General features: G+C 39.6%; 1 protein-coding gene and 1 long non-coding RNA gene across 3 annotated transcripts in view; one reads left to right on the forward strand and one right to left on the reverse strand.

The window, feature by feature from the left end:
• Positions 1-13645, reverse strand: part of LOC141145152 (uncharacterized) — a 195521-nt gene that overhangs the window by 95537 nt on the left and 86339 nt on the right. The window lies entirely within an intron of this gene.
• MAPRE2 (microtubule associated protein RP/EB family member 2) overlaps positions 1-13645 on the forward strand; it is a 337172-nt gene that overhangs the window by 41378 nt on the left and 282149 nt on the right. For both annotated transcript variants that reach the window (XM_073631563.1, XM_073631562.1), the window contains one exon: positions 3882-3939. The gene's annotated coding sequence lies outside the window, so the exon portion shown is untranslated. The remainder of the gene's footprint in view (positions 1-3881; positions 3940-13645) is intronic.

The following is a 13645-nucleotide window of genomic DNA, read 5'->3' on the forward strand; positions in this document are numbered from 1 at the left end:
AGGGGAGCAGGTCACATGCTCCTCATCCCCAGATTCATTGGATAGTTTCACAACCTACAATAGAGGAAATAGTTGCAAAGGAGCACAGGAAATATAAGCCTAGTACACACTAGTAGTTTTTTTTTCGTTGAACCCAGCAGAGCTGAACGAAAAAAACCTGACAGTTCAGGAGGAGCCGTTGTACTAACTATCCGATGTTCGTACAGTACAGTGATCTCCCCTCCTGTTCTCTTGTATTCTGAATGGGGGGTGGCCAGAACACTGCGGTCAGTGTTAGGTATATGTAAAAATGTGTTGTCCGGAAGAATTTTTGTAGCTTTGGGGTACCTACCTTATTTACTTCTCATCTCAGTTATTTGACATCAGATATTCTGCTGCAATTTACCGAACCACAGCCATTTATATTAGTGCTTGAACCTAAAGAATTTCTAATCACGCTACCACAGTAATACACGTGCACACACTCGCACGCACGAACCTTTCAGAAGCAAGCCAATTACTGTTGCTGCATGTTTTGAATTGTGGAAGGAAGTTATTAGAGTACCAAGAGGAAACTCCTGAAACAACAAGGAGAATATACACACTCCTATACTGTAGATAGGGTCCTAGTGCTCACAGTTGCTGCAGTCATAACTTATAGGTTGTGTCTTTCTTGGGTAATTGTTTGGTTAACACTACTGCTATGAAAAGATAAAAGCAATCTACAGAGGACATCATCTAGTAAGTCTTAATGTACACGGGACGTTTTTACAACCTCCCCTGAACAATTTAACTTGACATAAAATAACCCACGTTTAAATCGTCCGTTATGCCGCGTTTACATGCTGCATTTAGCCGCGTTTGCGTTTAGAAGCGTTTGAAAAAAAAATGTATATTTTTTCAAAATAGCCAAGAAAATGAAAAAGGCCTGTAAATGAAACGCGGCTAAACGCGAGTTACCATGTTTAGCCTCTTTTGGCGTCCGAAACATCGAAAACTTGGGCGTCTGAACTAATTTTTTTGCCTTCAAAGAAAAGCCTATAAAGGCAACTGCCTAAAAACAACATTAAACGAACCTGTGTACATGTACACATAAGATAACATTGGAAGAGATTTGGGACAGTTGAAAAAAGCATCCAACTGCCTCTGAACGTCCGTTTACCAGCAGCAGTGTACATGAGGCCTTACTGGGCAGAGCCTAAAGAGTATGAGTCGGTGAGCATGGATGGATTACACATCACTCATTCTAATCTATTTTACACCCAGCGCAGGCAAGTTTTATTAGGATGAGCACTCGTCTAAGATCCTTGTTTTATTGCCTATAATAACCATCATTATAGGTTAAATTTACAAGTGAAAATAACATTTTATGCACAAGTTGGGTGGGTTTGTAATCTCTAAATAAAATGGGATTTTTTTTTTTAGAACTTTTTAATAGGGATATGATTACCAAACTCTGTTAAAGCTAGATACAAATTGATGTTTACCCTTCTGATAACATTCTCAAAGTGATTCTAAATGCTCAAATTGAAATAGTTTCAAATAAAAATAACAAACATTCTATGCTTACCTGCTCCATGCAGTGGTTTTGAATATTGGATTTGCTCCATGCAGTGATTTTGAATATTGGATTTGCTCCGTGCAGTGGTTTTGAATATTGGATTTGCTCCGTGCAGTGGTTTTGAATAGTGGATTTGGTTTGTGCACTGGTTTTGAATATTGGATTTGCTTTGTGCACTGGTTTTGAATATTGGATTTGCTTTGTGCACTGGTTTTGAATATTGGATTTGCTTTGTGCACTGGTTTTGCACAGAGCAGCCTTGATCTTCCTCTTCTCGGGTGTCCCTCCAGTGCTCCTGGGTCTGCCCCCTCCCCACCCAGTGCCTCCATAGCTGCTTCCTGGGGGGGGGGCGGCACTTGTGCAGGCTCGCTCCCAAGCTCCGCTCTGTGTGCCCATTGAGCCCCCCGCTCCCTCCTTACTGACTGTGATTAACATCAGCAGAAGCCAATGAGGAGGGAGAGAGACCCTTTTTAGTTTCTCTCCAGCAGACATAGTTAGTCCCCTTTATAGCTTCATTGGCAGGTGGATCTAAATGGACTCTGATGTCCATTTACATCAGGTTACCTCCAATTCTTCACATATAGGTCTGAAAAAATTGAAAAGCACACAGTCCTGTTATGTGTGTGTGTGTTGTGTTTTTTTTTTTTTTTTTCTGGACCTGGATGGACTCAAAGGTAGGTGGGTGTAAACTGTAAACAGATTTGTTTCATGGAGTTTCCAATCAGGTCCACCTGAAAAACTGACAGGCAGACCTGATTGGAAAGCCCATATAAAAGGGTTCTTTAACAGTGTGAACCCAGGCATCATCAGGTGCAAATCTCTGCCCAGTAACTTGAGCACCATAGAAGTCTTCAAAGTCAAAAAAATCCTATGTGAAAATAACTTTCACCAAAAAGATAGACGCCTGTCCATCCCCTATAATTCAGTATTGGTTGCTCAAGTAATGGACAGCCTTGGTGTCCAAAAGGCAGATGTGGGAGGGGCTTTAAGCTCAAACAAAAGTTTAATATATTGCAGCTTACCAAGCTCTAAATGTGGTGACTGCATTCATTTTTGTTTTATAGGCTTTTTTTTTTTCTATTATTTTCACACGGTGATCCAGCTAGTAACACACTTCCTGTCTTGGAGTGTCTCCACTTTGGTTGGAGGAGCAACAGAGACACAACGGCATTGTTAGCCTGGGGAGAGCGTAGTGTTAGATGCAATAACAGAGTTGGATAAATTTTACTAACTATTTTAAAGTTGTTTTTTTTTTCCTAAATTCCGGCTCCCCTATGTACCAGTATAGCATTAATGTACTTTTGCAAAAATAACAGCTTTCCATGAATTCTACACATGCATACCTCACTCTCTTCATGGCTGCTTAAACACACTGCTTGATTACTTCTGCCTTGCTTCCTGGACAGACTTTAGGTCGTGACCCCGAAGGAGTTGACCAGCTGATCTCATTAGCACACACCCTGCATCATCTGCCCTCAGCTGGTCAAATCCTTCCTGTGTCATGACCTAAAGTCTGGCCAGAAAGTAAGGCAGAAGTAATCAAGCAATGTGTTTAAACGGCCATGAAGAGAGTTAGGTAAGTGCGTGTAGAATTAATGGAAAGCTGTTTTATTTTTGCAAAAGAAGTACATTAATGCTATATTGGTACATAGGGGAGCTGGAATTTAGAAAAAAAACAAAAGGTGAACCTTTTTAAACTGAACTTCAGCTAACATTTTTTAAGCAGTTACAGTAGTTTATTGTTTTTTATTTTTTGGGGGATAAAAGTCTTACATAAATAAATAAAAAGCTGAATAAATAAAAAGCTGTTTGGTGGACAACTTGATCTATTAAGGATGTTTAGAAATAACACACTTACTTGCTAGATTACCAGGTAAAGGAAAAAAGGCTAAAAAAATTAGAGCACCCCCTCAGGTTTCTCCAAATCCTGGTAATGAGATAAATGCATGCTTCCTGCCTCTAGACCTCCTAGCATCAATGCATAGCGTCAGATATGGAGTATACTATCATCATGAAAAAGTGACCTTTGCTGTAAGCAAAGTCTTGGAGCTCTAAATTAGAATTCATGGTGACCACACTTTGTACAAATGCATTGGCCCAATCAATTTTCATTCAGAATGCTCTATACTTATGTATGGTAACAACAGATTGATTGTTATGGGCTGCTGCACTTTGCACATGATCATTTCTCCGTGTTCTGTCTTATGACATATACATGGAATGCAGTATTTTCTGAAGTTATAAGATGTTCTAGCATGATGTATGACAATAGTGTCTTTATGTCGGGGTGAATGTTCTCCGCTTACTGTACCTGGTAAACACAAACTTGTTTCTGTTTCAGGGTGACGTTTTTGCTGGGGTTGCTTTTTGACAAATTGTGATTTAACTGGATGCACAAGGTAAGAGGCTTGGATCTACAAATAAGTATTGTTGGTGTAACTATTGTTTTATTTTACAATTTATTTGCAGCATATTAAACAGTGTTTGTGTATGTGGTGTATTTAATATGCGTGATGACAAATCTAAACACGAAAACGTTCAGGTTTAATGGCAGAGAGAACTTTAAAAATAATAGAAAGTTATTAAGCATTATAATAGACTGTTGCGTAACATTCTTATTAGGATTATGCAATTATATCATTTATGTGCATCTAATATAAATGTATATGTGTATTTAGTTCATAGGGTTTGAATGTGTGAGTGTTTCATTCATACTGTAAGTTTAGCAGCAAACACAGAAGGACATGTACACTTGCTCTGTAACCCTTAAAGCAGAGATATGGGCTGTAACTAAACTGCTCTTACAGCATTTCATTATTACCTGGAAGGCAGCCAAGCCCAAAATAGTAATCTGCATAGGCCTGTCTCGCTTATGGATAGTGGTGAATGACAGGCGGACATTTCTTTTCTCAAGCAGTGATACTGTATTAAAACGTGATATATCTCAAAGCGAATTCATATTTTTGATGGTTTGTTTTTTTGAATTGTATATATTTTCACTAAGACATGTGTAATTATAACATGTACAGGTATTCATTACCTCTCAGAGTACAGTATTAACCCTGGCAATGACTTCATTGTCTTTTCTCCTTATTTTTTTTTTTTTTTTTTTTTTTAGTGCTAGCTCTAGCAAAAAAAAAGATATTTCCCTTCAATCAGGGTCCAAAGTTTCTAAAAAATAAAAAAACTAAGCGGGGGCCAGATTACTATCCTGCAGCCTTGGGACCGGGGGTGTGTGTGTGCTGTGACCGTGACCAGTGTGGGTAGAAAATTTGGTCAGTAGGTGGTGAAATCGTACCCTGTCTTTGATATTAGTGGGAGGAATAGTGCCTGATTGGTATCAGTGGGTAGACTGGTACCCCCTCTTTGGTATTAGTGGGAGAAATAGTGCCTGATTGGTATTGGTGGGAAGAATGGTACTGCATCTTTGGTATTAGTGGGAGAAATAGTGCCTGATTGGTATTAGTGGGAAGAATGGTACTGCATCCTCCCCATTGACAACGTCTGCTGATGTCGAAACGCGTCTGGAGGAAGGCACGTAGTGATGTCGTCATGCGATCGGAGTAGGAGGACGGGCTCCGTGTGTTTGTGCCGGCCGGCATCCTTTTAAAGTGAATATATCTTTTTTAAATGTAAGTGCAATACTTTGGGTTTTAATAAATTAATCTTTAGACATTATTACACTATGGCCAGTTTTCTCTTTCCTTGAGCATCCAACTTATTAACTGACACTTTAGCGGGATAGAGGGAGCGATCTACACCATCCGATTCACCGTTCTTATGTGGTCATCAGCAAGCTAAAAGGCCTAGGCTGGGTTATAGCCATCCGCCCTTTAAGCTTGCCGTCTGGTAAGCAGAATCTACAGCTACGGTGGTTGGGCACTTTTTTTGCTGTGTGTGCACACTGTGGTGTTATTAAGGCCCTATACAGTTCATTTTGGATTCTCTATTTCCATGGTACTTTGTGGACATACTCATTGTGACTTTCAGCGCAGCTTTTTTAATTTTATTGGACTTTTTGTGTTATCGCACTGTATGCTGCTGCTTTTTTATTTAACTAATTTTTTCTAGTGCGGTATTTTCCATTGCGTAACTGCATCTTTGGTATTAGTGGGAGTAATAGTGCCTGATTGGTATTGGTGGGAAGAATTGTACCTCATCTTTGGCATTAGTGGGAGGAATAGTGCCTGATTGGTATCAGTGGGAGGAATGATGCCTAATCTTTGGCATCATTGGGAGTAATTCAGCCCTATTGTTGGTGTCAGTGGAAGGAATGGTGCCGTATCATCGGTTTCAATGGGAGGAATAGTGTCTTGTATCATTGGGAGGAATAGTGCCTCAAGAGCCAGAAAAAAGGCAAGCAGAGGCCTCATTCAGGGCTGCAGTTTGGAGACCACTGCCTTAGATTATAAATGCTCATGAGCAGGGCCCTCTGAACCCTACTTTATTTGAATTTGCTATATAAATCCTCAGCAAGAAAACGGATGAGTGTGTGTGTGTGTATATATATATATATATATATATATATATATATATATATATATATATATATATATATATATATATATATATATATATATATTTCACCAGCCCCTCCTTCTTAGATTGTAAGCTCGCAGGGCTCCTCTAACCCTCTTGTTTTGCATTTTACTGTTGGTGTAGTGTCTCCCTACATTGTAAAGCGTTGCACAAACTGTTGGCGCTATATAAATCCTGTATTATAATAATAATTATATATATATATCTCTTTTAACGAATCACCATGCAGGTCCCAGATTGAAACAAAGTGTCAATCTTCTTCAGATATAGTGAAAACCTTCCATAGTATCTGTTTCTCCTTCATGGTAAAGCTTCTTCTTTCATCAGGCACATGCGAGCACCTACACTAACTGGATTCTCACTCCGCCTCCCATTTGCCTCTATTTCAAGACAGGCAACAACACTCAAGCTCAGAGTTTCCTAGTGTGGCAGGTTAAATTCCAGCAATGCAGGATCACATGTGGCAGGTTCCTTATAGCTGCTTATTTATTAGCAAATGACAACCGTAGAGTAAAACAGCTTTACAAATTTTAATATAAAAATGCAATGACGTAGTGTTAGCACTATAGCAACATACAAGACAGCATGCAAAATATAGGCATTCAGTTTCCTTTTCCCGTCACTGTCATGCAGCTTGCGCTGGTTTCTGAATAATTCCCCACTCCATGCTGAGGATCAGCTCGCTGCTGTGCACTGATATTGACACCAACATCTGTATGTGTTACCAAATTCTGCCCCAGCGTGTTTTGTCCTAGACAACTTTGTCAAGCTATATATATTCTGTATACTAATATAATAGTTTGTGTTGTGCACAGTTTCTGGATAGTTGAGACCTTTAGGCTACCAGAATTTAGAGTTCTACGCAAATAATTGCCAAAGTTGTCGCAAAGCCAGATGATCTTGTCAAACTCCGCAGATTGATTTCTATCATGCAGAAATTTAAAAAAATAGCCAGCACCCACTGTAGCTCTTGCGATACTTTATTTACTTGTGCTATGATTAAGACCCACTGAGGGTGGCTATGCATGAACATGGAGGACTGCATGTTGTATTCCCTCCAGTAAATAAAGTATTGCAAGAGCTACAGCAGGTGACAGCTATATTCATTCATTTATATATGTTGGACTTGACGGGAGCTTTCTGTTGCACCGCACTTGCAGACATGGATACCTGACACATGTGAGCAGCAGCTTGTTGTATACTTGGATCATGCAGAAATGAAAGAAAAAGTAACTGGAAAATGCAGCTGTTTGAGAATAGCACCTTCCTTACGACCTTGTGGGAGAGGATGAAGTTATCATCTACCACTTGTTATATTGGTCCTGGTTGGAGCATACAAGGTATTCATGTTCTATACCTTTGGAATTCCTTTGAAAGCTGGAAATCACTGTAGTAGTCTCCCTTACTATAGTGATCGCCACGGTCATATGAGTCCCATGCCAACTGGCTGTTCTGCTGCTTAGTAAACACAGTAGGTCACCCACTTAGCACAGGCACCATTCACAGACATATTTCACAGTTAATGCAAGGCGTTCTCTGACTGGACTAAGGGAAAAACGCGACAGTATTGTCACAATCTCCATGTAGTTCAGTCAGAGAATAGGACCTGGAAGACAACAGTGGTTTTCCAGCTTTCCCAGGGATCCACAACAGGTATGGCGTACTGTATACTTGCATTGGTCTAAGCTATAGCAATGTAACTATGCAAAAAATATGTACATGGAATATGATTTTATTTTTTTAATATTTACAGTGTATATGTGTGTGTATGTGTGTGTGTGTGTGTGTGTGTATATAAAATATATATATATATATATATATATATATATATATATATATATATATAAAAAGTGTGCGTGTGTGTGTGCGCGCACAAGGTGTGCCGGGTGTGCTTGGGCACACCCTAATCACCCAATTCGTATTAGCATTTTTGTTCTGTGTGCTGATGGGTAGATGGGAAAGATCTCCCACTGAGTAACTCTGCTTATAAGAGAAGTGTGGAAGCATTTCTCTCTCACTCTAAATCTGGAGGCTGGGACAACGTGTGACGGTGGGGAAGAGTGCCACAAGGAAGGCTGTATGGTGTATATGTATATACATGCATGTGCATTTAAGCTTTGCTGTGCACACCCTAATGCAATAGGCTGCGCACACCTATGGTATGTATATATTGTTGAAACCCAGTGACATTTTACAAGGGCCGATTTTCAATCTATGTTCACCTTTGGGAACGCATAGCATCAGTATGTAATAAGCATAATGATATTAAAGCCCAATTCTAGCATATAAAAAAAAAAATGCCCTTGCAGTGCCCCATCCCCCCATTCCCCCACACTGCAAGAGTTAAATGCTCATTATGTCTAGGAGTTCCCAGTGCAGGCTCTATCACTTCTATTCTGCTCCAGCACCCTCCTCCGTGTCATCACATACAATACAGGGACATTAAAGTAGAATTTTGGCCTAACCCTAACTAGTCTTAAAAATGTTCCTTCCACTTGCTGCTACCTATGCTGCCTAATCTGTGTAAAATAGATTTGTATGCTTACCTATTATTAGTCTTCTTCTGACCTGTCATGTGAGCTGCAGCCCCGGCTCCCCTGTGTTAGTCAGTGGTGGCTACAGGGGAGAAGAGGGAGCACTGACAATGGCTGGGACATCAGAGCCTATGGTGATGTCACAGCTCCTGGAATTCCCAGCCCTTGTTAATCGCTCCCTCCTCTCCCCTGCAGCTGAAGTTCACAATCAGTGGGGATCAAGTCACCAGACTAGGTTTTTAACACAGGTTAGGCCATGGGTTCTCAACCTGTGGCACTCCAGCTGCTGTGTAACTACATGTCCCTTGAGGCATTGCAAGCTGCTGACAGTTACAAGCATGACTCTCAAAGGCAGGGACATGATGGGACTTGTAGTTCTGTTACAGTTGGATGGAGGGCCACAGGTTGAGCACTCATGGGTTAGGCAGTATAGGTAGCAGGAAGTGGACAATTTTAAAGCCTAGTTAGTGTTAGCTTAGAATTCTTATTTAAAACTGGTTGGAGTGAAACTGGAGACAACCTTGTCTTACAGAGCAGGCTGCGGGGGACTGGGTGCAGTGCTAGAGGGACCCTGCTAAAGTCAAGAATAGGGTTAGTATTTACTTCCTTTCTGTGCACCCTTAGCACACTGAAAGGGTGAATTATTTTCTTGAAAATTATATTATTAATTAAATTATCTAGGTTACAAAAAAACCTTAAAAAAATGAGCATCAGATTGGTGGTAATTGGTGTGCCTCAAAGACTAGCTTTCCAAATATAACAGTCAGTCCAGTAGAGGGCAGCCTGAGAACTGCAAATAAAAGGCAAGTTCTGCTAGGCGAAAGCTTGGTCCCCTGAGATCAGCCTGCATTGTCACAACATATCTCCAGTACACAACTCCTGTCTCTGTGCTTTGTCACTGGACTGTTTTTATGCCCCTTGTTTACAAATGGCAGAAACAGGGCATCTGGAAAAACCTACACTCAAACGCCAGCAATGAAATACTGTTATGTTAACAGGGTTTTATGTGGTTATTGATGTTTTCACACTGTAACAGATTTTAATGCTTAAGTTAGCTGGATTAAAAGAATTCCAGTAACATGTCAGGCAGTATTTCATACAGATGTGACATGGAGAGGCTTAACACACTACAGACTAAATCTTTATTTTGATTTGTGTTTTTTTTTTTCATAAGGTATTTGAAGTCCCATTTGTATATGTTGGAGTGTCCTTTTCATGTTCTTAGCAAAAATCCATGGGAACTGCATTTATTTTCCATTATTGGAAATTTACTTTGAAACATTTCTGCTAAACACAGTTCAAAGGGAACAAATCTGCCACTTGTAAATATTCTCTCATATTCTTCTAGTCAGTGGTCGTTTTTTGTTTTATTTCTAAGCTTAAAATACCTCTTCTTGGATATTGCTTTTCCTGTTGTTTTCTTTGTTTATCCCAATCCTAGCGTACCTCTTCTTATTCCTATATGAATGGGAGGGTTGAAATGGCCCAAGAAATAACTAGAGGTCAAAGTATCACCAATTTAATGTGTCTCAGCTTTTCAGAATAGAATAAAATAGGAGATATTATCTACCCAAAACCCACTTTTGTTCCATTGTACATTTTTCAGCGGCGGATCGGTGGCCTCCTATTTACCCAGTGCCATTTATAAGCAACACTGGATAAATAGCTATCGGGCGGCCAATCCACCTGGTGATCATTGGGTACTGAGCTGTCATTAGATGTAATCCGAGGGGCAGGGTACCAGGTGATCGCTGTGATTGGTCATCACAGTGATCACATGCCACTGTTTACAGTGCAGATTCCTCCCCTTCCTCTTACAACAGGGAAAGGAGAGGGATTGTAGTAATTATTAATAGGGACAGACTGAAAGGATAATCAGCCGTTCCGGCCCCCCTCCTCTGCTATCTCTGTACTGTCTCATAAGAGCTGTATATTGAAACTTTTTTACCCTGCCATATCCTACCAATCTCAACATTAATCCATTCATCTCCATGATGCTGTATGTGAAAATTAACCCCTTTACTTCCTCCTTCCTCTGTCTATGACCTATACAGGTAAAGTGGAAGTCCAGACTTTTCCTAACTATGCTTAAACCTGTTCCCACCCCCATTTTGCCTCTTATTCTAACTACCCTCTGAAGGGTAGATGTGTATATTTGTGAATCTTGATGGAATTCTGGCACTTCTGTATTATCCACAAATAAATATCCTTTATTTGGAGGGAACAACACATAAAGTCCTCACAAAAAAGACCAACATGTTTTGGTTGTTAGACCTAACCATGGCTCATGAAGTCTATGCTTACCTATTCTGAGGGTGCTTCGGTCTGGTCGCTTGTTTTGCTCCCAGTGGCGGCTTCAGTGTAGAGGAGGGACAGCTGACAACAGATGCCCCATAGCAAGCCTATGGATGACTTCATCGCCCAGAAACTTCATCCATTGTCGGCAATCTCACCTCTCCCCTAAAGCCAGTCTCTGGGGAGATCATGTGACTGGACCAGAGCGCACTCAGAATAGGTAAGTATAAACATCTTTCTTTCACAGGGTATGTAGAATAGGAGTTAGAAGAGGGGTGGGAGCAGAATTAAGCATAGTTAGAAATACGTTGGACTTCCACGTTAAGGTATTTGGTGCACTATTCTCAAGCTCCATGTTTAACACCCTCAGTATTGGCATGTTTCTTCATTTCCAAAAATATGTGGCAAAAAAATAGATCATTTTGAGGTGTCTACTTTTCAAAAAAGGGCCATTTTAGGTGTTTCCATACTATTTCGGCATTTTTAAGTTAACTGAAAGTAAGGGAAAGAGGATTTTTTTCAAAACTTTTGGTCTTTCTTTTTATTTTTAGAGTAAAAAAAAAAAAAACAAAAAAACATTGGTTAATAACTACCACCACAAAATGTCTAAAAAAAAAAAAAAAAAAAAAAAAAAAAGCTATAAAATGAATTTGGCTATAGTGTTGCGTAACAGAGTAATTGTCAGTCAAACTAACACAGCACTGAAAAATGACCTGGTAATGGAGTATTACAGGCTGGTATTCAAATGGTTATGCTGGCCATATGCATAACGATTTCTCTAATTCAGTCTAGCAGGCTGAACAAAAGAAATCATAGATTCCCCTGTCAACACTAAATGGCGTGGATAGACAAATCTCCTGCTATGGGCTATATTAGTCTGACCGCCAGCACCTGCAGCTACAAGAATACATGACTAATGACTGCAGCTTATTGGCTGCAGCCAGTGTCTGCCTGACTTTTTCCCAAATGACTCCTTTGATTTTCTCAATCAAAGTGGTTGAGCAGGGTGGTGTCGGCAGGGCCACCCATGACTTAAATTTTGGTAGAGTCTCAGGAATCAGCAAAGGTTAGAGCCAGGTTTATTATTTTCTATAGCTTCTATTTAATCACTAACTATTTACTTACTTGAAGCTGGCCATACACTGTAAAGCCTCGTACACGATCGGATTGTTGGCCAACAAAACTGTGGAATTTTGTCCGAAGGGCGTTGGTCCAAACTTGTCTTGCATACACACGGTCACACAAATGTTGGCCAACAATTACAAACGTAGTGACGTATTAGACGTACTACGTGGTTTTTCAGCTCTTTAGCGCCACCCTTTGGGCTCCTTCTGCTAATTTCGTGTTAGTAAAAGTTTGGTGAGTGTTGATTTGCGCTTTTCTTTTCGCGTTATTCTTTTCGCGTTTTTCCTTTAGCGCTTTTCAGTTTGCGCTTTTCAGTTCGTGCTTTTCCGTTCGTTTCTGAACGGCTGTTCATCAACCAGACATGTTGCGGAATCGGAGGAGATAACGTGTTCTTTATTATTGTCCTTGGAGTTATTGCTTTGACATTATTTTTTTGGTTGAATAATGATTTGATTAGGTATATTTTCTATATTTTTGGATGCAGAGAATGCACTTCTTGGTTAAGTTCTATTGGCAGATAGCATGTCTAATTTTTATTTGTTTTATTTTTTTTAATGCACAATAAAAAAATTGTGTAGAATAATACTTGGCTATGTGTTTGACTTCAAATGACAGTTTGGGAGTAGGCAGTTACATTTTAAAAAATACAATGTAAAATTGACAAGGGACACCATAGTTGTATATTTGTTCTTAAAACTAGGGGATAATGGTGTTGTGGTAACTTGCATAAGTAAAAGCTTGATAATATTATTCTTGATATCACTAGAAAAAAAAGCCTTTGAAAATTTTATTTGCAATAACTCCATCAGTATCGCCAGAAAAGCAGCTTCATTATTATCCCATTAAAGAAGAAGAGAATTGTGCGCTGCATTTGGAGATTTCATAATTTGCCATGTCACGAATGTTAATTCTCCATTACGAACACTAGTTTACAGGACCGACCGCTTCTGGTTCATCCTTGCTTCCGAGCATGTGTGTTTGTACTTTGGACTTTTGTCCGACGGACTTGTGTACACACGCTTGGAAAATCCAACAACACACATTTGTCTGCGAAAAATTTGAAAACCTGCTAGCCAGTTGGCAGAAAGTCCGACAACAATTGTCCGATGGAGCATACACACGGTCGGATTTACCGACAACAGCCTGTCATTGAACATTTCCAGTCGGAAAGTCCGATCGTGTGTATGGGGCTTTAGTGTTTTTTTTTTTTTTTTTTTTTTTTTTTTTTTTTATATTTAGCCAACGGATTCCTCCATCCACACAAATAGCAAAGTGTGTATTTTTTGTTAATAAATGCAACTCTCTTTGAATGGTATCAAAGCATTCAGACTGACTCTTTAACTTAGTTGGCAAACAAAACAAACGTCTTAAAGAATCATGAAAGCTGAAATTCTACTCTAAAGCTGACATTTGGTGTTTAATAAATGAATTAGTTTTACTTTATATATATATATATATATATATATATATATATATATATATATATCATTATATAAAATGAGTGTGTATACTATGTAATCCCTGCAGTTTCTCTTTCACAGCCATCGGATAGTGCTCTCAGGCTCTCAGAGGCAGCACTTGTAAAGATTACCAGCAGCGACTTTCACTGACA

Source organism: Aquarana catesbeiana, linkage group LG05, assembly GCF_042186555.1.
Source record: "Aquarana catesbeiana isolate 2022-GZ linkage group LG05, ASM4218655v1, whole genome shotgun sequence".
Taxonomy (NCBI): Eukaryota; Metazoa; Chordata; class Amphibia; order Anura; family Ranidae; genus Aquarana; species Aquarana catesbeiana.